Source organism: Cervus canadensis, chromosome X (genome assembly GCF_019320065.1).
Source record: "Cervus canadensis isolate Bull #8, Minnesota chromosome X, ASM1932006v1, whole genome shotgun sequence".
Lineage (NCBI taxonomy): Eukaryota > Metazoa > Chordata > Mammalia > Artiodactyla > Cervidae > Cervus > Cervus canadensis.
The window spans coordinates 114,426,951-114,450,684 of record NC_057419.1 but is presented as its reverse complement, the minus strand read 5'-3'; the positions used below and the strand labels follow the sequence as shown (position 1 = coordinate 114,450,684).

The 23,734-nt window shown below is 41.3% G+C and overlaps 1 protein-coding gene and 1 long non-coding RNA gene across 3 annotated transcripts in view; both read right to left on the bottom strand.

Annotated features, from left to right (window-relative positions):
• Positions 1 to 511, bottom strand: part of USP26 (ubiquitin specific peptidase 26) — a 39,207-nt gene extending 38,696 nt beyond the window's left edge. Inside the window, exon 1 of the mRNA XM_043460045.1 lies at positions 425 to 511. The gene's annotated coding sequence lies outside the window, so the exon portion shown is untranslated. The remainder of the gene's footprint in view (positions 1 to 424) is intronic.
• Positions 512 to 1,959: 1,448 nt separating this feature from the next.
• LOC122435950 lies at positions 1,960 to 8,284 on the bottom strand. 2 transcript variants are annotated; one of them, XR_006267749.1, is made up of 5 exons: positions 8,236 to 8,284; positions 3,358 to 3,458; positions 2,701 to 2,768; positions 2,448 to 2,515; positions 1,960 to 2,009 (listed from the first exon to the last, which is right to left on the bottom strand). It is a non-coding gene; the product is annotated as an uncharacterized LOC122435950 (long non-coding RNA). The 2 variants fall into 2 exon arrangements; XR_006267748.1 differs by lacking the exon at positions 2,701 to 2,768 and having other exon boundaries at positions 1,961 to 2,009.
• Between the last annotated feature and the right edge of the window lie 15,450 nt (positions 8,285 to 23,734).

Genomic DNA, 23,734 nt, shown 5'->3' with positions numbered 1-23,734 from the left:
CATAAATGGAGAAAACAGGTCTATAGAATAGCCAAAAATGAGAGATGCTGAAATAGGTAGCTGGAAAGATTTTTGCTTAAATGAGGAATCAAAATTCCCACTGTGTTGAAGTACCCAAATGATCTACACTATACTTACTAGGTGTGTGTGGGGTGACCATTTTGGTCAAAAGTCCAAGGAACAGATGGGTTTTGGGGTTTCCTTATGGCTGGATGCCAGCTATGACTTTAACTGAGTAAGGACCAGTTTCTTTGCAAAGATATTTAAATTAAACAAGTGACACTCACATCCAAGGCTTCTAGTTGTTTCTAATTAACACTCATGCAAGCTGTGAAAATCTTTACCTGCAGCTATTTTGCTTATTCTGTGAATCAAAATGATGTATTAATAAAAACACTTTTCTGTGACTGTCAAATGTCCTCACCTCCACAAAGATCCTGAGAGGCACCAGGATCAGCCCAGGTGGAAACAGTGAAACTGGATCTGTTGAGAAAAGATCATGTTTAGAAAAGTTATTCCCTGACCAGCAAGCTACACATGTACCTTTGTGCACTATAAACAATCATTCTCCTCTACTCTCTTCCCACCATGCTTTTATTTTTTTTTAATATTTTTTTATGATTTTCTTATTTTATTTTATTTATTATTATTATTATTATTATTTTTATTAGTTGGAGGCTAATTACTTCACAACATTTCAGTGGGTTTTGTCATACATTGATATGAATCAGCCATAGATTTACACGTATTCCCCATCCCGATCCCCCCTCCCACCTCTCTCTCCACCCAATTCCTCTGGGTCTTCCCAGTGCACCAGGCCCGAGCACTTGTCTCATGCATCCAACCTGGGATTTAAATATTTTTATTTATTTATTTGGCTGCACCGGGTCTCTAGTGGCAGCACGTGAGTTCTTCCATCTTCATTGAGGCATGTGGGACCTTGAGTTGACGCATGTGAACTTTTAGTTGCAGCATGTAGGATCATAGTTCCCTGACCAGGGATCAAACGCTGGTCCCCTGCATTGGGAGCCACTGGGCCACCTGGGAAGTTCACCACACTGTGCTTTTAGCTGACACCTCTTGCCTTGCCTCCTCTAAGGAAGTCCTTCTCTAGACAGTAAAGACTGCATCATCAGCTAGAGAAAGACCCAGGTAAGGAGAGCAGAACCTTCACTCTTGACTCTGGAAGAACTCTAGCAGAAGCTCACAGGTTTGCTCTTTGGGGATCGAGCAGTTTCAAGACTCTCCTGAGGCACTCGCAGCTATCCAGAGTCCTAATGCAGTATTCTACTAGAGTTCTCTGCACATTCTGCCTGGTCCAACCACAATGTGGCAACCTCATCAGCTCCTTCTGGACTTTGGATAGAACTTCTTAAAAGTGTGGGCTTCCTTGATGGCTCAGATGGTAAAGAATCTGCCTGCAGTGCAGGAGACACGGGTTCGATCTCTGGGTCGGGAAGATTCTCTGGAGAGGGAAATGGCTACCCACTCCAGTATTTATGTCTACACACAGTTATTGGTGGAAGCAGATTGGAACTGTGATCTGACTGACTCCAAAGCAATCCAAGTGGCAAGTTATAAAGTACCAAGCATTAGAGCTACATAATGCAGGCATTTACACATGACTCTAGGTTATAAGGCTTATGGTTAGACTGCAGGGGAAGACTGCATTCCAAAATGTAATGCTCACGCCAGAGTGAGCAACAACTCCAAATGTAAAAACTGTGATTAGAAGATGTCCCACGCTGTGATTTGGTATTCCAATATTCTGAAAGTTTCAATCCCAAATTAATATGAAATCTCATCACTCACCAGAAAGGAATCCAGATCCAGTTACTACTAACCTTGTCAGAAAATTACCTGCAAAGGTGAAATCAGGTTCACACACAAGACCTTTACATGTTTTAAAGAAACATCAGAGAGCAATCTGGGAAAAACAGCACCAAACATGGGGAATTCTTACCAATCAAGCCTTGTGGTTTGGCCACTGTACTGACAGAGACTATGACCTGGACATAGACAAGGGAGAGCATTTGTTATAGAGGAGCTTCAAGGTAACCCAATAACATTAGCACTTTTTGTCATGATCACCTCACTCAAACCCATTCATCCCACGGTGTAAATGAACAGGAAACACAGGGGTCAGGGAGACTTAAGCATGCAAATCTCAAATCTTACCCCCAGCTTCCAATACCTGAATCCGTTGAAAATTTTTAACAGTGACACCAAGTGTTGAATACGTTAGAAGTCAGAGACTATGACTTGGACATAGACAAGGGAGAGCATTTGTTATAGAGGAGCTTCAAGGTAACCCAATAACATTAGCACTTTTTGTCATGATCACCTCACCCAAACCCATTCATCCCACGGTGTAAATGAACAGGAAACACAGGGGTCAGGGAGACTTAAGCATGCAAATCTCAAATCTTATCCCCAGCTTCCAATACCTGAATCCGTTGAAAATTTTTAACAGTGACACCAAGTGTTGAATATGTTAGAAGTCAGAGACTATGACCTGGACATAGACAAGGGAGAGCATTTGTTATAGAGGAGCTTCAAGGTAACTCAATAACACTGGCACTTTTTGTCATGATCACCTCACTCAAACCCATTCATCCCATGGTGTAACTGAACAGGAAACACAGGGGTCAGGGAGACATAAGCATGCAAATCTCAAATCTTATCCCCAGCTTCCAATACCTGAATCCGTTGAAAATTTTTAACAGTGACACCAAGTGTTGAATACATTAGAAGTCAGAGACTATGACCTGGACATAGACAAGGGAGAGCATTTGTTATAGAGGAGCTTAAATGTAACCCAATAACATTAGCACCTTTTGTCATGATCACCTCACCCAAACCCATTCATCCCATGGTGTAAATGAACAGGAAACACAGGGGTCAGGGAGACATAAGCATGCAAATCTCAAATCTTATCCCCAGCTTTCAATACCTGAATCCGTTGAAAAATTTTAACAGTGACACCAAGTGTTGAATATGTTAGAAGTCAGCTGAACTACCAGACCTGTCTTAGAGTGAAAATGAGCAGTCTCTCTCAAACTTAGAGACTGAAGGCTTAGTATGTACGAAACATGATATGTGGTCCCAGTAATGTCTGTAGGAGCAGGAAAATGCCCATAATGTATGGAAGGGTAAAGATTTGGAAGAGTATGACCTACATATTACCTTAATTGCTGGCCTATGCCTTCAGCACTCCTACCAAATGTCACAATGAGGGTAAGTAGGCTGGCAGACTAACATTTCCTGCTCCCCACTTGGTCCATGAATCTCATCCCTCCCCCTTTCCCATAGATAGAGCTGGGCTCTAAAATTACATTCAGATCCACATTCTCATACCTGTTGAAACAGAGGAATTTAAGCAGCACCCTGTACTCTTGACTCCCGAAGTTTGTTTTCTACAATCTAGTTCATTCCATATGTCGACTGTCTGCTATTGGCTTTCCAAAAAGAATAAAAAGAAAAGTCAAAATTCTGGTTTTAAAAAGTCAAAGTGAGGTTTCTTTGAAATTCAAGCAATCTGATTTTGCCAAATGTCTCTGTAACAGTAGCACTCACAGTGTACAGAGGAATACAGACAAGTACGGGTAAAAACATGCTCCTGCTTAATGAAAACAACTAGTTGTAGAAACATGGTCTCTACCATCGAGTTAGGCAGCAGTGTCCAGGAGTGACCCTGCCACTGCTGGTAGTTCCTATCTCTAGAGACGCAGGGAAGGGGTCCAACACCTTGTGTAATGAGCCAGGAGACAGCAGAGTTGCCCTCTGCCCAACACCCCTCACCTCTCACTACACAGCAATGCACTTATTCATCTGGCTGGTTCTGGTTCTGGTTCCTTTTTCTTCCTGTTACAAGTCCACAGATTTATCAGTACTGGACTTTTCCACAGCAGGTCCTCAAAAAGGTAGTAACTTAACAAATCTGCAAAGAGACTTGCCTGAGGGTGGGCAGCTTAGCCCCACAGAAGGAAAGTTACTTAACTTGCAAACTTACTTAGGTGAGTGGCTGGAACAAACATCCCTTTTTCCCCCTTATCCAGAGGAACTTTTGGAAATGGTTGGTGGGTACCCAATCATGCAGAGTGAAATATAATGTAAGGGACAGCACTCATCTTGTGGCTACAAGATCAGATGAGATTGCTACTGCAGAGGTCTGAGTGCCCCTTCAAAATGAACCACAGTTCATCCTGCTTTAATCAAATATCACAGGGAAAGTATGAAATATTAGGCTAAAAGGCAATGTCCCTTATCTTCTATGGGGGGCGGGGTGCGTCTCAAACTGATCTGTTTATTTTATTTTCAACACCATAGCTAAAGACTTAAACCTTTGAAATGGGATGCTGAGCTGTTCACTATCCTCCACAACAACATTTCATGAGGTATTAGTGTAAGTAATCAGTAACACAGTTAGTTAGAAAATCAGAGACAGCAGAAAGCAGCTAGTATCATTAGGGGTACTTTTATGAATAATCCAAACCATTAAATAACATTGCTGCTGTCTGAAACTGAGCACAGATCCTTCAAGGTAGTAGCAATGAGAGAAATGTAATCATTGATAATGTTGGCTGTCGTGGATGTGTTCTTTGGAAAACATGCCCTCTAACACGTGCACCCCAATGTTCATCGGAGCACTGTTTATAATAGCCAGGACATGGAAGCAACCTAGATGCCCATCAGCAGATGAATGGATAAGGAAGCTGTGGTACATATACACCATGGAATATTACTCAGCCGTTAAAAAGAATTCATTTGAATCAGTTCTAATGAGATGGATGAAACTGGAGCCCATTATACAGAGTGAAGTAAGCCAGAAAGATAAAGAACATTACAGCATACTAACACATATACATGGAATTTAGAAAGATGGTAATGATAACCTTACACACAAAACAGAAAAAGAAACACAGATGTACAGAACAGACTTTCGGACTCTGTGGGAGAAGGCGAGGGTGGGATGTTTCGAGAGAAAGCATCGAACATGTATATTATCTATAGTGAAACAGATCACCGCCCAGGTGGGATGCATGAGACAAGTGCTCGGGCCTGGTGCACTGGGAAGACCTAGAGGAATCGGGTGGAGAGGGAGGTGGGAGGGGGGATCGGGATGGGGAATACATGTAACTCCATGGCTGATTCATGTCAATGTATGACAAAACCCACTTCGATATTGTAAAGTAATTAGCCTCCAACTAATAAAATAAATGAAAAAAAAAAAAAAAGAAAGAAAATACGCCCTCTAGGATTCCTGTGAGCAAAGTAGATGCAATAAAGGTGCCTTCAAGCCTGACCCTTGGACCTAAACCCCACAGTCAAAAATGGGGTTTAGAACTTGAAACGGTGGTATTTGTGATGCTAGTTAATGTCCCAATGCCTAAAACCTCGGTATGTCATGTAACAGAGGCAGAAGTAGCTCTCAATCCTACCAACAATCCAACTTTCTGATTCTAAACATAATCCAGGAAGAGAATATTCGGAAATCACTAGTGTTCTACCAAAAAAGGTGTCCAGCAGTCACCGAGATACTGAATACACATAATTCAGGTAGAAATCAAGAACAAACCAGACAAATTCACTAACAGCATCATTTTACCTCAAAGCAAGAATTGGGTTCCTCTCTGAGTTTGGTCTTTGGGTTTCTGAGAGACAAGAGTTTTCCTTGCACTTAATTCACCCCATAAATACATGCCAGGTAACGGAGGCACAAGCAACCATTACCATTTAGATTTCAGAAGCCTCCACTAAAACCTCCGCTGGGTGTGGCCAGCAGGGGGAGGCAGCGCGTCCCGGCGGGACTTGGAATTCCCGCCGTTTTTGGTCCTGACTACCCTGGTACCCAACACTGCTGTCCTTCTTGCTTATGAACAGCACCTGTACAAATCATTTCCCCCCTGTGGAATAACAGGGGGAAAAGGACCTGGGAAAGAGGAACTGGACCTAAATTTTAAAATTACTATTATGTTAAATGCACACTGAGCCTGTAAAACAAAACTCAACACTGCACAACACGACTTCGCTGCCTGGAAACACAAGGCCCTCCATCTCCCCGTTACTTTCCTGATTTTTATCTTTAAATGTCTCACATCTTTCAAAGCAAATATATGCCAAAGGCTAGGGACAGAATATTTTATGGAATAACCCCATATTCAACATGTGATTTTACAGGAGACAAAATCCAAAACGCCACTCAACTCTGGCCAGTACCAGGCACTTTTGAGCATCCACTGTCCTAAAACAAGCTCGTGGCCACTCAAAATTGTCCAGGTGTGTATTTTTACACTGAAAATACCATAAGTCTATTGATTAGAAAACTTGTTTCTTATTTGTGAATTGAAGACAACATACGGGGTTTTTTGTTTTTGTTTTTAACACAAAGCTTGTGGAAAGGACCAGGATCTACATTTAATGAATTCAAATGATACCAAACACACAATTCCTCTGTAAAAGTGCCAAACCACACTACAAGGCAGCCTATGACAGACACTTAAGTGCATTCACTATTGTAAAACATTAAAGACTCTGCCTGATTAAATCCTGCATTTGTAAATCCTGAGTACCCCAAAATGTTTATTTTTAAAGAAATTTATGAAACGGGCTATAAAAGCACAATGTAGACAAATAAAACTATACCAAATACACAATTACCAAATAAAAGGCACGCAATCTGACTTAATCTTCTCCCCCTGTAAATGTAAACTTTCACAAAACCTTTCATAAGAAAACTATGAAATCCCCAACAAGGAAACTTAACTGAAATGCAAAGAGAATGAACAAACAATTGTTACGTAAATTTAAAGGCCAAACTGCATCCAATATTGGCTGAAGAGAGGCTTTGGGGTATCCACAGTGTTTGTAAAACACCAAGTGCAAATAAGATCAGGCTTGTAAAGGAAAGCACATGAAAAACCCCAGGACTTCAAATATGATATCAAATACACAAGCACATTAAACAAAAACATAAAACTGCCCCAACAGTGACTGAAAGCTATTTAAAGTCATTAGGAAACAATCCCGGTGCCAATCAGACCTCTGATTTCCTCATTTCCAAGCTTAAAATGTCAGAAATTTTTTTTTCTTTTTAATTAAATCAGCGTCTGAGAGAATTGATTCCAAAATTTAATGACACAAATGAGAACTCACACGTATGGGCACCCAGGCGGGCATGCACGCAGGTGGACACGGACATGGGCAGGCACACAGGCAAGGCCACACATGCGGGCACACAGGTATGGGCACACACACAGACAAGCAGGTGGGCACACACGTGGGCAGGCACGCAGGCATAGTTACACACAGGCACCCAGACATGTGCATGCACACCTTGGCACACATACGAGCACGTGCACAGACACGCACGCATATGCATGCATGTGGGCATGCACGCAGGCATGGGCACATGGGTCTGGGCAGACACGCAGGCAGGCATGCATGTGGGCAGGCACCCAGGCATAGGCACACACGCGGGCATGCACGCACGCATGGGCACACACGCAGGCAAGCAGGCGGGCATGCACGTGGGCAGGCGCGCATGAGCAAACATGGAGGCACGCAAGCGGGCACGCCCGCAAGAACAAACATGGAGGCACGCAAGCAGGCACGCACGCATGAGCAAACACGGAAGCACTCAAGTGGGCATGCGTGTGGGCCCACGCACGCACGTACGCATGCATAGCCACACGCGCGCAGACACGCCGGCACGCGGGCACACACGTCGACGTGACACATAAGCAAAAAATTACTCTCAAAGGTAACCAAAAGCGACTAACTGTCCCAATCCCATGCACAACTCCTCTCAGTTTGTTAAGTTTCTCCTTTTCAGGTTGAAAAGAACAGAAACGGAGGGACCAAGACCAAGAATTAAATACACAATGACACCAATCATGCAGAGATTTAAAATAAAAAGCCAAAATCAGCTCCCTGGCAGCCCCAAGACTCCCCTCTACCTGCTCGGCTAACCGTACCTTAACAACGTTTACGAAAGGGAACCAAGACCAATATTTAAAACAAGTAAAATATTAAAGAGTTATCATGCTGTACCATAAAGCACAACATTGTGTCCAAGTTCGGCTAAAGGACCCACACATCCAAAACTCCAAAGCCCTGCAGACTAGTAAAGTATATTATCAATTACAATATTATTAAAGTATATTCCTCTATAAAAAGCACATTGTAAATAGTCAACTAGCAATGACAAATAAAAATTAACTTAACCTTATTCACCTAGGAGCAGCGGCTGTTTTCCCTCACCCCTGAGGACCGCCTCACCGCTGAAACGACCAACTCCCTACGCACCCACCAAGAGACCCAGGAAAAAAAAGGCGGTAAGAAGCAAGTGCACTCCTTTTATAGCCAGCTGACGGTCTCACCTATAAAGATCCTGCCTGGCTGAGGCAAGAGTGATTGACAGGTACACTATCCACTCGCTCTTTCTCTGTCTGTGGAACTCGTGCCTGTATCCCAAGCATCACTCTTACTGGTGGAAAGAATTCCCGCTTCACGTGTTTGCCTTTGAACTGGGGTTGCAGGAATTGTGGGAAGCACGGGACAAACCACGCACAGAGAGACACAAACCAGACTCTGTGATTGGTTCAAGCCGTGAGTTCGAACTATTTCAATGGTCCTAGGCAGCTTTGCATTGCATTTGCCTCCTTCTAGAAAGTTCTTTGCCGCCATTTCTGCTCTGGGGGTAAAATTAAAGTGCAATAGGGGAAAATTAAAGTGAGCTATCAAATCTCTCAGCAGCGACTTTAATTCCCCACAGCAACTATATTTGAGAGGGCTTGCTTAGGAAGCACATATACTAAAATTGGAAAAAAGAAATGGAGATGATACTGAGCTAGGAATCCCTCTGAGGGGGAAAGTGAGCCTAAAGAGCTGCCCACCTGACAACTGCACAAACAAATGCACTAGAGGCATGAAATAGGGTGGGGGGGGGGGGGTCCAACCAGTGGCGTTTAGATACACAGAATGGAAACTACCTCACTGAGCATGAGCAGTTGGGTGTGCGTTCACACCACAGGGAGGATGGGCTGTGAGAGAACTGGGGGATGGGATCATGAGGACAACTAGGAAATGGTCAGAATCGTTTGAACTCATGGCCCTCTAGCCGCAGTGTTCATGTTTTACTGATTACTAGAGTCATCGTCCCTTTTGTATGGTTCTTCTCGTTGGAATATCCCCTCCCCCTTTTCCCTTCAGTGCCCCTGCCCCCAGGGCCCCGCTCCAGTGCAGCCTCCTGCATGAGGCCTTCCTGATTCTCTTTCCCCACTCCAGCAGGTAACGGGCTCTCTCCTGGTGCTGTCGGGTGGGCACTAGGGGGAAAATATCAGAGCTGGAGTGGACACGAGTGTTGGGGGCTCTGGGATCCATTAGCACTGGGCTGGACTAGGTGAGAAGGCTCCAGGGCTGTTATTTTTTTTTCAGGTTTGGACTTGGTTGCAGACATTCTAGAAATTTCAGAGTAAACAAACAACATAGTAACCCATACCTACCTCCTGACTGGTCAGAGCAGTTTAAAGTCAAGCTACAAGTTGAAAACAAACTTGGTAACCTAGGTAACATACAACAATCAACTGGATTGGTCAAAATCACTACATGGTAATAATAGTTCATACTGGGCAGGAATGTACCATCATGACAGGAAACTGGAGGGGCGGATGGAGTGAACTAAATGATCTGAACCAGACAAGTGCCCTTGGGCAGTTAGGGCATGTGATGGGGATGGTATGGTCTGCTATTTCAGTTTTTTCTACTGGATTCTCCAGAGGCCTTCGAGTGGAGAGAACAGGTTAGAAGAATTAAAATCCTCATCCCTTGGAAGTCCTAATTATTTGATTAAGATTGGATGACCAAAGTGTGGTTCTTAAATCCCCTGCATCCATACCAGTACAGAGCTGCCTTTTTTGTTGTTCAGTTCAGGTCAGTCGCTCAGTTGTGTCCAACTCTTTGCAACTCCATGGACTGCAGCATGCCAGGCTTCCCTGTCCATTGCCAACTCCTGAAGCTTGCTCAAATCGGGTGGAGAGGGAGGTGGGAGGGGGGATCGGGATGGGGAATACATGTAAATCCATGGCTGATTCATGTCAATGTATGACAAAAAACCACTACAATACTGTAAAGTAATTAGCCTCCAACTAATAAAAATAAAGGGAAAAAAATAATAAAAAATAAAATGGATAACCAACAAGGACCTACTTACTGTATAGCAAAGGGAACTCTGCTCAAGTTATGTGGCACCCTGAATGAGAGAGGAGCTTGGGGGAGAATGGATACAAGTGTATGTATGGCTGAGTCCCTTTGCTGTCCACCTGAACTGTCGCGACGTTGTTAATCGTCTACACTCCAATATAAAACAAAAAGTTAAAAAAAAATTCTTACTGATTTTTTGTTGTTGTTGTTATTAAGGTGATATTCACATAACAGATAATGAAATTTAACATTTCAAAGTGAGCAATTCAGTGGCATGTAGTTCATTTATAATGTGCAACAACCACTTTTATGTCATTCCAGAATATCTTCATCACCTTAAAAGAAATCCAGAACCTTTTAAGCAGTTGATTCCCATTCCCCATCCCCTCAGCCTCTGACAACCACCAGTCTGCTTTCTGTCTGTATAGATTTGCCTTTTCTAGAAGATTCATATGAATGGAATCACACAGTATGTGAGCTTTGTGTCTGACATCTTTCACTTAGCTTACTGATTTTGAGATTCCTCTAACACATATTCATAATTATTTGTTTATGCAGATATCTTCTAAATCAGATAGAAGAAAAATATAGTTACCCAAAAAATCCCTTTATACTTTAACACCTATATAGTTACCTTTACTGATACTTTTATTTCTTCATGTGGATTCAAGTTACTCTCTATTATCTTTTAATTTTAGCATGAAGAACTGCCAAAAAATTTCTTGTAAGGGCAGCTGTGCTAGCAATAAATTCTTTCTTTATGTTTATCTGGTAATATCTTAATTTATCCTTATTCTTTCTTATTTTTGTTGTTCAGTTTAGTTCAGTCGCTCAGTCATGTCTGACTCTTTGCGACCCCATGAACTGCAGCATGCCAGGCCTCCCTGTCCATCACCAACTCCTGGAGTTTACTCAAAATCATGTCCATTGAGTGGGTGATGCCATCCAACCATCTCATCCCCCATCATCCCCTTCTCCTCCTGCCTTCAATCTGTCCCAGCATCAGGGTCTTTTCAAATGAGTCAGCTCTTCGCATCAGGTGGCCAAAGTATTGGAGTTTCAGCTTCAGCATCAGTCCTTCCAATGAATTTTCAGGACTGATTTCCTTTAGGATGGACCGGTTGGATCTCCTTGCAGTCCAAGAGACTCTCAAGAGTCTTCCCCAAGACCACACTTCAAAAGCATCAATTCTTTGATGCTCAGCTTTCTTTATAGTCCAACTCTCACATCCATACGTGACTACTGAAAAAACCATTGCCTTGACTAGATGCAACTTGTTGACAAAGTAATGTCTCTGCTTTTTATTTATTTATTTATTTTAGTTCTACCACTTTATTGCTACCAACCCATCTCCCTCCACCCTCGTGCACACACGCTCAGTCATGTAATCCCATGGACTTCAGCCCGCCAGGCTCCTCTGTCCATGGACTTTTGCAGGCAAGTATACTGGAGTGGGTTGCCATTTCCTTCTCCATGTCTCTGCTTTTTAATATGCTGTCTAGGTTGGTCATAACTTTTCTTCCAAAGAGTAAGCATCTTTTAATTTCATGGCTGCAGTCACCATCTGCAGTGATTTTGGAGCCCCCCCAAAATAAAGTCTGTCACTGTTTCCACATTTCCCCATCTATTTGCCATGAAGTGATGGGACCAGATGTCATGATCTTAAGTTTTCTGAATGTTGAGTTTTCAGTCAACTTTTTCACTCTCCTCTTTCAATTTCATCAACAGGCTCTTTAGTTCTTCTTCACTTTCTGCCATAAGGGTGGTGTCATCTGCATATCTGAGGTTATTGACATTTCTCCTGGAAATCTTGATTCCAGCTTGTGCTTCATCCAGTCCAGCATTTCTCATGATGTACTCTGCATATAAGTTAAATAAGCAGGGTGACAATCTATAGCCTTGGCGTACTCCTTTTCCTATTTGGAACCAGTCTGCTGTTCCATGTCCAGTTCTACCTGTTGCTTCCTGACCTGCATACAGATTTCTCAAGAGGCAGGTCAGGTGGTCTGGTATTCCCATCTCTTGAAGAATTTTCCACAGTGTGTGGCAATCCACACAATCAAAGGCTCTGGCATAGTCAATAAAGCAGAAATAGATGTTTTTCTGGAACTCTGTTGCTTTTTTGATGATCCAACAGATGTTGGCAATTTGATCTCTGGTTCCTCTGCCTTTTCTAAAACCAGCTTGAACATCTGGAAGTTCACAGTTCACATATTGCTGAAGCCTGGCTTGGAGAATTCTGAGCATTTCTTTACTAGCATGTGAGATGAGTGGAATTGTGCGGTCGTTTGAGCATTCTTTGGCATTGCCTTTCTTTGGGATTGGAATGAAAACTGCCTTTTCCAGCCCTGTGGCCGCTGCTGAGTTTTCCAAATTGGCTGGCATATTGAGTGCAGCACTTTCACAGCATCATGTTTCAGGATTGGAAATAGCTCAACTGGAATTCCATCACCTCCACTAACTTTGTTCATGGTGATGCTTTCTAAGGCCCACCTGACTTCACATTCCAGGATGTCTGGCTCTAGGTGAGCAATCACACTATCATGATTATCTGTGTCATGAAGATCTTTTTTGTATAGTTCTTCTGTGTATTCTTGCCACCTCTTCTTAATATCTTCTGCTTCTGTTAGGTCCCTACCATTTCTGTCCTTTATTGAGCCCATCTTTGCATGAAATGTTCCCTTGGTATCTCTAATTTTCTTGAAGAGATCTCTAGTCTTTCCCATTCCATTGTTTTCCTCTATTACTTTGCATTGATCACTGAGGAAGGCTTTCTTTTTTTTTTGTTTTTCTCCTTTATTTATTTATTTATTTTTTTCCAGTGGGTTTTGTCATACATTGATATGAATCAGCCATAGATTTACACGTATTCCCCATCCCGATCCCCCCTCCCACCTCCCTCTCCACCCGATTCCTCTGGGTCTTCCCAGTGCACCAGGCCGAGCACTTGTCTCATGCATCCCACCTGGGCTGGTGATCTGTTTCACCATAGATAATATACATGCTGTTCTTTTGAAACATCCCACCCTCACCTTCTCCCACAGAGTTCAAAAGTCTGTTCTGTACTTCTGTGTCTCTTTTTCTGTTTTGCATATAGGGTTATCGTTACCATCTTTCTAAATTCCATATATATGTGTTAGTATGCTGTAATGTTCTTTATCTTTCTGGCTTACTTCACTCTGTATAAGGGGCTCCAGTTTCATCCATCTCATTAGGACTGGTTCAAATGAATTCTTTTTAACGGCTGAGTAATATTCCATGGTGTATATGTACCACAGCTTCCTTATCCATTCATCTGCTGATGGGCATCTAGGTTGCTTCCATGTCCTGGCTATTATAAACAGTGCTGCGATGAACATTGGGGTGCATGTGTCTCTTTCAGATCTGGTTTCGTCAGTGTGTATGCCCAGAAGTGGGATTGCTGGGTCATATGGCAGTTCTATTTCCAGTTTTTTAAGAAATCTCCACACTGTTCTCCATAGTGGCTGTACTAGTTTGCATTCCCACCAACAGTGTAAGAGGGTTCCCTTTTCTCCACACCCTTTCCAGCATTTATTGCTTGTAGACTTTTGGATAGCAGCCAGAGGAAGGCTTTCTTATCTCTCCTTACTATTCTTTGTAATCCTGCATTCAAATGGGTATATCTTTCCTTTTCTCCTTTGCTTTTCACTTCTTTTCTCAGCTATTTGTAAGGCCTCCTGAGACAGGCATTTTGCTTTGTTGCATTTCTTTTTCTTGGGGATGGTCTTGATTCCTGTCTCCTGTACAATGTCAGAACCTCTGTCCATAGTTCATCAGGTACTCTGTCTATCAGATCTAATCCCCTGAATCTATTTCTCACTTCTGCTGTATAATTGTAAGGGATTTGATTTAAGTCATACCTTAATGGTCTAGAGGTTTTCCCTACTTTCTTCAATTTAAGTCTGATTTTGGCAATAAGGAGTTTATGATTTAAGCCACAGTCAGCTCCCACTCTTGTTTTTGCTGACTTTATAGAGCTTCTCCATCTTTGGCTGCAAAAAATATTATCAATCTGATTTTGGTATTGACTATCTGGTGATGTCCATGTCTAGAGTCTCCTCTTGTGTTGTTGGAAGAGGGTGTTTGCTATGACCAAACTCTGTTGGCAAAACTCTATTAGCATTTGTCCTGCTTCATTCTGTACCCCAAGGCAAAATTTGCCTATTACTCCAGGTGTTTCTTGATTTTTTACTTTTGCATTCCAATATCCTATAGTGAAAAGGATCTCTTTCTTTGCATGTTAGTTCTAGAAGGTCTTATAGGTCTTCATAGAACCGTTCAACTTCAGCTTCTTCAGCATTACTGGTCAGGGCCTAGTCTTGGATGACTGTGATATTGAATGGTTTGCCTTGGAAACGAACAGAGATCATTCTGTCATTTTTGAGATTGCATCCAAATATTTTTGTTGTAGTAAACTAAAAATAACATGCATTTACTGCTTTAGCTATTTAAAGTATACAATTCAGTAGCGTTAAGTACATTCATAATGTTGTGCAACAATCCCCACTGTTGAGGTCCAAACTTTAAAAAATTTCATCCCCAAAAGATACCCTATACCTATTAAGCAGTCACTCCTCATCATTAATAAAAAAAAGTGGCAGTAATGGAGGAATAGAAGTACAAAAAGTCTATAAGACATAGAAAGTAAATATTAAAATGACAAACATATACCTTAAATTATGAATAATTAAATTAATCGCACATGAATTGTGCTCTAAATGAAACACTGCAATGAAAAGGCAAAGGTCAGTAGAGTGGATTTTAAAAGTGATCTGACTATATATTATCTAAAGTATACACACTTTGCATTCAGACAGAAATAAGTTGAGAAATAAAAAAATGAAAAAGGTATACCATGTAAATAATAATCAAAGAGAGCTGGAACAGCTATTTTAATACCAGACAAAATAGACTTAAAGACAAAAATGATTACTAGAGAAAAAGATCTTTTTCTAATGAGAAAAGGTGAAATCACTCCAGAAGTTATTAGCATTTATAAATGTGAATGTAACTAACAACAGAATCCCAAAGTACATGAAGCAAAAAGTAACAAAGCTGAAAGGAGAAATGAACAATTTAAAATTAATAGTTGAAGGCATTAATGCTTTCAATAATGGATTGAATAAATAGAAGAACAAAAATCAACAGGGAAAGAGAAGACTTGATTGATATGATAAACCAATTAGACAACAAACTATAGAACACTCCACCCCAAAACAGCAAAAAACACATTATTCTGAAATTCACATGGAACTAACTACAGGATAGACCATATACAGGCCATAAATCAAGTCTTATTAAATTGAAAGGCAATGAAATTAGACAAAGTATCTTCACAAAACAACAATGGGATGTAGTTAGAAGTTCAAAAAATAAATAAATTTGATAAATTCACAAATATGTGAAAATGATCACCCACCTTAATAACCAATGGGCCAATGGACACTAAAATACAACATAACAAAACTTGTGTGATGCAAGAAAAGCAATACTTTTAGAGATAACTTTGCACATGTAAACACCTATATTAAAAAAGAAATAAATCAATAGCCTAAACTTTCACCATAAGTAAAGTATGAAGAACCAACTAAAATGAATGCAAACAAAGGAAAAATATAATCAAGATTAAAGGAAAAACCAATGAATGGAAATTGCAAAATAATAGTGACTATCAACAAGGTAGAAAGTTGGTTATTTGAAAGATGAGCAAAACTGACAAATTTTTAGCTAAACTGACCAAGAAAGAAAAAGAATACTAAATATACAAAAATCAACTAGAGGACTTTGCCACTGACAGTACAGAAATAAATGGAATTATAAGGGAATACTATGAAAAATTGTATGCCCCCAAATTAGATAATCTAGATGAAAGGGATAAATTCATAGCAGTATACTGTAAGACATATAGTATATGATGTTGTAGAAAGTGTTGGTTTTGAGTCAGAAAGTTCTGAGTTTGTCCATCAGCCTAACTATATACTGTAAGCTTGGGAAAATTACTTAATCTCTCTGGGTTTTACTTTCTTCAACTATTAAAAATGGATAATAATACCTACCTTGTGTATTTTTTTAGAGTTATAAATTAAATATGTTATGCATGATACTAAGTTATATATTGATATTAAATATAGGGAAATGTATATTATACATATACTTATTTATTTATACTTATATTTATACTTATGTATTAAACATCCATATATTTATTTATACTTCAGCAACTAGCTGTTCCTTTACAGGGCTTCTTTCTGGTTCTTTCTCCCTTCTAAATAATTAAGTGCCCAGGGCTCAGACCTTGAGACTCTTCTCTACCTATCCTTATCCATGTATTGATTTCAGAGTTTAAATACTACATAAAAATATATTTGTACATATATGTGTGTATGAATATTCCCCATGGGATCTTTCTGACCAAGAGGTCGAACCCAGGTCTCCTGCATTGCAGACAGATTCTTTATGGTCTGAGCCACCAAGGAAACCCATATAAGATAAAATCAGTAGTGTCCAATTCTTTGTGACCCAATGAACTAGCTCTCCAGGCTCCTCTGTCCCTGGAATTTTCCAAGGAATAATATTGGATGGGTAGCCATTCTATTCTTGAGGGGATCTTCCCAACCCAGGAATCAAACCCACATCTCCTGTGTATCCTACATTGTAGGTGACTCTTTACCACTGAGCCACCAAGAAAGCCCACATGTATGTATATACATGTGTGTAACCAGAACAAGACCCAGTTTTCCTCACACTCCGTCTCTCCCATCAGGAAGCTTTCACAAGCCTCTTATCCTCATCCATCAGGGCACAGACAGAAGAAGCAAAAATTACAATCCCATGGCCTCCAGAATGAAAACCACAGTCACAGAAAACCAAAATGATCACATGGATCACAGCCTTGTGTAACTCAGTGAAGCTCTGAGCCTGCCAGTAGGGCCACCAAAGACAGATGGGTCATGGTGGAGAGTTCTGACCAAACACGGTCCATGGAGAGAAGGCTAACTCCTTCAGTATTCTTACCTCGAGAACCCCATGGACAGTATGAAAAGGCAAAAAGATATGACAACAGAAGATGAGACCCCCGCTTGGTAGGTGTCCAATATGCTACTGGGGAAGAGTGGAGAAATACTCCAGAAAGAATAAAGAGGCTGAGTCAAAGCAAAAACAACACCCAGTTGTGGATGTGACTGGTGATGGAAGTAAAGTCTGATGCTATAAAAAACAATACTATCAAGGGTGAAACAGATCACCAGCCCAGGTTGGATGCATGAGACGGGTGCTCAGGGCTGGTGCACTGGGAAGACCCAGAGGGATGGGATGGAGAGGGAGGCGAGAGGGGGGATCGGGATGGGGAACACATGTAAATCCATGGCTGATTCATGTAAAGTAATTAGCCTCCAATGAATAAAAATAAATGGAAAAAAATAAAAAGAAAAAGAACACATGCACACACACACACACACACACACACACAAGAACAATATTGCATAGGAACCTGGAATGTTAGGTCCATGAATCAGGGTAAATTGGATGTGGTCAAGCAGGACATGGCATGAGTGAACACTGACATCTTAGGAATCAGTGAACTAAAATGGATGGGAATAGGCAAATTTAACTCAGATGACCATTATATCTACTACTGTGGGCAATAATCCCATAGAAGAAATGGAGTAGCCCACATAGTCAACAAAACTCTGAAATGCAGTACTTGGGTACAACTTCAGAAACAACAGAATGATCTTGGTTCATTTCCAAGGCAAATCATTCAGCATCAGAGTAATCCAAGTCTACGGCCCAACCACTAATGCCAAAGAAGCTGAATATGAATGGTTTTATAAGGACCTATAAGACCTTCTAGAACTAACACCAAAAAAGATGTCCTTTTTATGATAGGGGATTGGAATGCGAAAGTAGGAAGTCAAGAGATATCTGGAGTAACCAGCAAATTTGGCCTTGGAGTACAAAATGAAGCAGGGCAAATGCTAACAGAGTTTTGCCAAGAGAACGCATTGGTCATAGCAAACACCCTCTTCCAACAACACAAGAGCTGACTCTACACATGGACATCACTAGATGGTTAATACCAAAATCAGAGTGATTATATTCTTCCCAGCCGAAGATGGAGGAACTCTATACAGTCAGCAAAAATAAGACCAGGAGCTGACTGTGGCTCAGATCATGAACTCCTTATTGCCACATTCAGACTTAAATTGAAGAAAGAGGAAAAACCACTAGACCATTCAGGTATGACCTAAATCAAATCCTTTATGATTATACAGTGGAAATGACAAACAGATTCAAGGGATTTGAGCTGATAGAGTACCTGAAGAACTGTGAATGGAAGTTCACAACATTGTACAGGAGGCAATGACCAAAACTATCCCAAAGAAAAAAAAACACAACAAAGTAAAATGGTTGTCTGAGGAGGCCTTACAAATAGCTGAGAAAAGAAGAGAAGCAAAGGTAAAGGAGAAAGAGAAAGATATACCCAACTGAATGCAGAGTTCCAGAGAAGAGCAAAGAGAGATAAGAAAACCTTAAGTGAACAAAGCAAAGAAAAGAGGAAAACAATAGAATGGGAAAGACTAGAAATCTCTTCAAGAAAATTGGAGACACCAAGGGAACATTTCAAGCAAAGATGGGCAAAATAAAAGACAGAAACGGTATGGACCTAACAGAAGCAGAAGATATGAAGAAGAGGTGGCAAGAATACACAGAAGAACTATACAAAAAAGACCTTCATGACCCAGATAATCACGATGGTGTGATCACTCACCAAGAGCCAGACATCCTGGAGTGTGAAGTCAAGTGGGCCTTAGAAAGCATCACTACGAACAAAGCTAGTGGAGGTGATAAAATTCCAGTGAAATCCTAAAAGATGATGCTGTGAAAGTGCTGCACTCAATATGCCAGCCAATTTGGAAAACTCAGCAGTGGCCACAGGACTGGAAAAGATCAGTTTTCATTCCAATCTCAAAGAAAGGCAATGACAAAGGATATTCAAACTACTGCACAGTTGCATTCATTTCACATGCTAGCAAAGTAATGCTCAAAATTCTCCAAGCCAGGCTCCAACAGTATGTGAATTGAGAACTTTCAGATTTTCGAAAAACAGAGGAACCAGAGATCAAATTGCCAACATCTGTTCAATCATAGAAAAAGCAAGAGAGTTCCAGAAAAACATCTACTGTGCTTCATTGACTACGCTAAAGCCTTTGACTGTGTGGATCACCACAAACTGTGGAAAATTCTTAAAGAGATTGGAATACCAGACCACCTGACCTGCCTCTTGAGAAATCTGTATGCAGGTCAAGAAGTAATAGTTAGAACCGGACATGGAACAATGGACTGGTTCCAAATAAGAAAAGTAGTACGTCAAGGCTGTATATTGTCACCCTGCTTATTTAACGTCTATGCAGAATATGTGTGCATGAAACTCGCTCAGTCGTGTCTGACTCTTAGCAACCCCACGGACTGTAGCCCTCAAGGCTTTTCTGTCTATGGAATTCTCCAGGCAAGAATATTGGAGTGAGTTGCCATTCCCTTCTCCAGGGGATCTTCCTGACCCAGGGGTCGAAGCCAGGTCCCTCACATTGCAGGCATTCTTTACCATCTGAGCTACCAGGGAAGCATCATGTGAAATGCCAGACTGTGTGAATCACGAGCTGGAATCATGATTGCCAGGAGAAATATCAACAACCTCAGATATGCAGATGATACCACCCTAATGGCAGAAAATGAAGAGGAACAAAAGAGCCTCTTAATTAAGGTGAATGAGGAGAGTGAAAGAGCTGACTTAGAATACAACATTAAAAACAACTAAGATCATGGCATCTGGTCCCATCACTTCATGGTCAATATATGGAAAAAAAAAAATGAAACAGTGGCAGATTTTATTTTCTGGGGTTCCAAAATCACTGGGGATGGTGACTGCAGCCATGAAATTAAAAGACGCTTGCTCATTATATAGAAAGCTATGACAAACCTAGACAGTGTGTTAAAAAGGAGAGACATCACTTTGCTGACAAACGTCCATATGGTCAAAGCTGTGGTTCTTCCAGGAAGATCCCCTGGAGAAGGACATAGCAACCCACTCCAGTATTCCTGCCTGGAGAATCCCATGGACAGAGGAGCCTGGCAGGCTGCAGTCCATAGGGTTGCAAAGAGTTGAACACAACTGAAGCGACTTAGGACTCACATGGTTTTTCCAGTAGTCATGTACATATGTGAGAGTTGTACCATAAAGAAGGCTGAGCGCCAAAAAATTGATGCTTTCTAACTGTAGTGCTAGAGAAGACTCTTGAGAGTCCCTTGGAAGACTCTTGGGAGTGAGTCCCTTGGAAGTCTCCTGCAAGGAGATCAAACCAGTCAATCTTAAAGGAAATCAACCCTGACTATTCATTGGAAGGACTGATGCTGAAGCTCCAACACAGTGGCCACCTGATAGGAAGAGCCAACTCATTGCTGTTGCTGCTAAGTCGCTTCAGTCATGTCCAACTCTGTGCGACCCCATAGACGGCAGCCCACCAGACTCTTCTGTCCCTGGGATTCTCCAGGCAAGAATACTAGAGTGGGTTCTCATTTCCTTATTGGAAAAGACCCTAATGCTGGGAAAGATTGAAGGCAAAAAGAGAAGGGGGCAGCAGTGGATGAGATGGTTAGATAGCATCACCGACTCAATGGACATTAGTTTGAGCAAACTCCGGGAGATAGTGAAGGACAAGGAAGCCTGGCGTGCTGCAGTCCATGGGGTCCCAGAGTCGGACATGACTTAGTGACTGAACAACAATAAACATTTAGCAGCCTAGCACAGTATCTAAGAGATAGTAACTAATAGGAAAGTGGTATTCATTTTTACCTAAATAGTAGTTATTATTCCAGGTAAAAGTATTTGTGCTTTTAAAAAAATAGATGCCAGAAATTTCCTTCCCTGGTCTTAGCTTGGCTCCCATGCACGAATAATTTCCTTATTTGCTAGTGCTTCTGATTTGCCCTCATTTCTCTCTGGAACATCCTCCACTCACTCCCAGCCTCATAGCATCCCTGCAACCTTGGCTTTCTTAATAAATAAATCACAGCAGGATCCTCTATGACCCACCTCCCAGAATACTGGAAATAAAAGCAAAAATAAACAAATGGGACCTGATGAAACTTAAAAGCTTTTGCACAACAAAGGAAACTATAAGCAAGGTGAAAAGACAGCCTTCAGAATGGGAGAAAATAATAGCAAATGAAGCAACAGACAAAGGATTAATCTCAAAAATATACAAGCAACTCCTGCAGCTCAATTCCAGAAAAACAAACGACCCAATCAAAAAATGGGCCGAAGATCTAAACAGACATTTCTCCAAAGAAGACATACAGATGGCTAACACACACATGAAAAGATGTTCAACTTCACCCATTATAAGAGAAATGCAAATCAAAACCTCAATGAGGTACCATTACACGCCAGTCAGAATGGCTGCTATCCAAAAGTCTACAAGCAATAAATGCTGGAGACGGTGTGGAGAAAAGGGAACCCTCTTACACTGTTGGTGGCAATGCAAACTAGTAGAGCCACTATGGAGAACAGTGTGGAGATTCCTTAAAAACCTGGAAATAGAACTGCCATATGACCCTGCAATCCCACTCCTGGGCATACACACCAAGGAAACCAGAACTGAAAGTGACACATGGACCCCAATGTTCACCGCAGCACTGTTTATAATAGCCAGGACATGGAAGCAACCTAGATGCCCATCAGCAGACGAATGGATAAGAAAGCTGTAGTACATGTACACAATGGAATATGACTCAGCCATTAAAAAGAATATATTTGAATCAGTTCTAATGAGGTGGATGAATCTGGAGCCCATTATACAGAGTGAAGCCAGCCAGAAAGAAAAACACCAATCCAGTATACTAACACATATATATGGAATTTAGATTAATCCTTTGTCTGTTGCTTCGTTTGCTATTATTTTCTCCCAATCTGAATTTAGAAAGATGGTAACGATACCCATATATGCAAGACAGAAAAAGAGACACAGATATATAGAACAGACTTTTGGACTCTGTGGGAGAAGGCGAAGGGTGGATGATCTGAGAGAACAGCATTGAAACATGTATATTATCAATTCTGAAACAGATCACCAGTCCAGGTTTGATGCAAGAGACAACTGCTCCGGGCTGGTGCACTGGGATGACCCAGAGGGATGGGATAGGGAGGGAGGTGGGAGGAGGATTCAGGATGGGGCACACATGTAAATCCATGGCTGATTCATATCAATGTATGGCAAAAACCACTACAATATTGTAAAGGAAATAGCCTTCAACTAATGTAAATAAATAAAAATAATAAAAAATAAAGAAAGAAAGAAGAGGTGGCAAGAATACACAGAAGAACTGTACAAAAAAGATCTTCACGACCCAGATAATCATGATGGTGTGATCACTCACACTCACCTAGAGCCAGACATCCTGGAATGTGAAGTCAAGTGGGCCTTAGGAAGCATCACTACAAACAAAGCTAGTGGAGGTGATGGAATTTCAGTTGAACTATATCAAATCCTAATAGATGATGCTGTGTAAGTGCTGCATGCAATATGCCAGTAAATTTGGAAAACTCGGCAGTGGCCACAGGACTAGAAAAGTTCAGTTTTCATTTCAATCCCAAAGAAAGGCAATGCCAAAGAATGCTCAAACGACCGCACGGTTGCCCTCATCTCACACGCTAGTAAAGTAATGCTCAAAATTATCTAAGCCAGGCTTCAGCACTACATGAACCGTGAACTTCCAGATGTTCAAGCTGGTTTTAGAAAAGGCAGAGGAACCAGAAATCAAACTGCCACCATCTCCTGGATCATCAAAAAAGCAAGAGAGTTTCAGAAGAACTTCTATTTCTGCTTTATTGACTATGCCATGCCGTTGACTGTGTGGATCACAATAACCTGTACAAAATTCTGAAGGAGATGGGAATACCAGACCACCTGACCTGCCTCTCGAGAAACCTGTATGCAGGTCAGGAAGCAACAGTTAGACCTGGACATGGAACAACAGACTGGTTCCAAATAGTTAAAGGAGTACGTCATGTTACAAGCAGTGTACATCATGAGCAACGCTGGGCTGGAGGAAGCACAAGCTGGAAACAAGATTGCTGGGAGAAATATCAATCACCTCAGATATGCAGATGACACCACCCTTGTGGCAGAAAGTGAAGAACTAAAGAGCCTCTTGATGAAAGTCAAAGAGGAGAGTGAAAAAGTTGGCTTAAAGCTCACCATTCAGAACACTAAGATCATGGCATCCGGTCCCATCACTTCATGGGAAATAGATGGGGTCGATCGAATCAGTGGCTGACATTATTTTTCTGGGCTCCAAAATCACTGCAGATGGTGATTGCAGTCATGAAATTAAAAGACGCTTACTCCTTGGAAGGAAAGTTATGACCAAATTAGACAGCATATTAAAAAGCAGAGACATTACTTTGTCAACAAAGGTCCGTCTAGTCAAGGCTATGGTTTTTCCAGTGGTC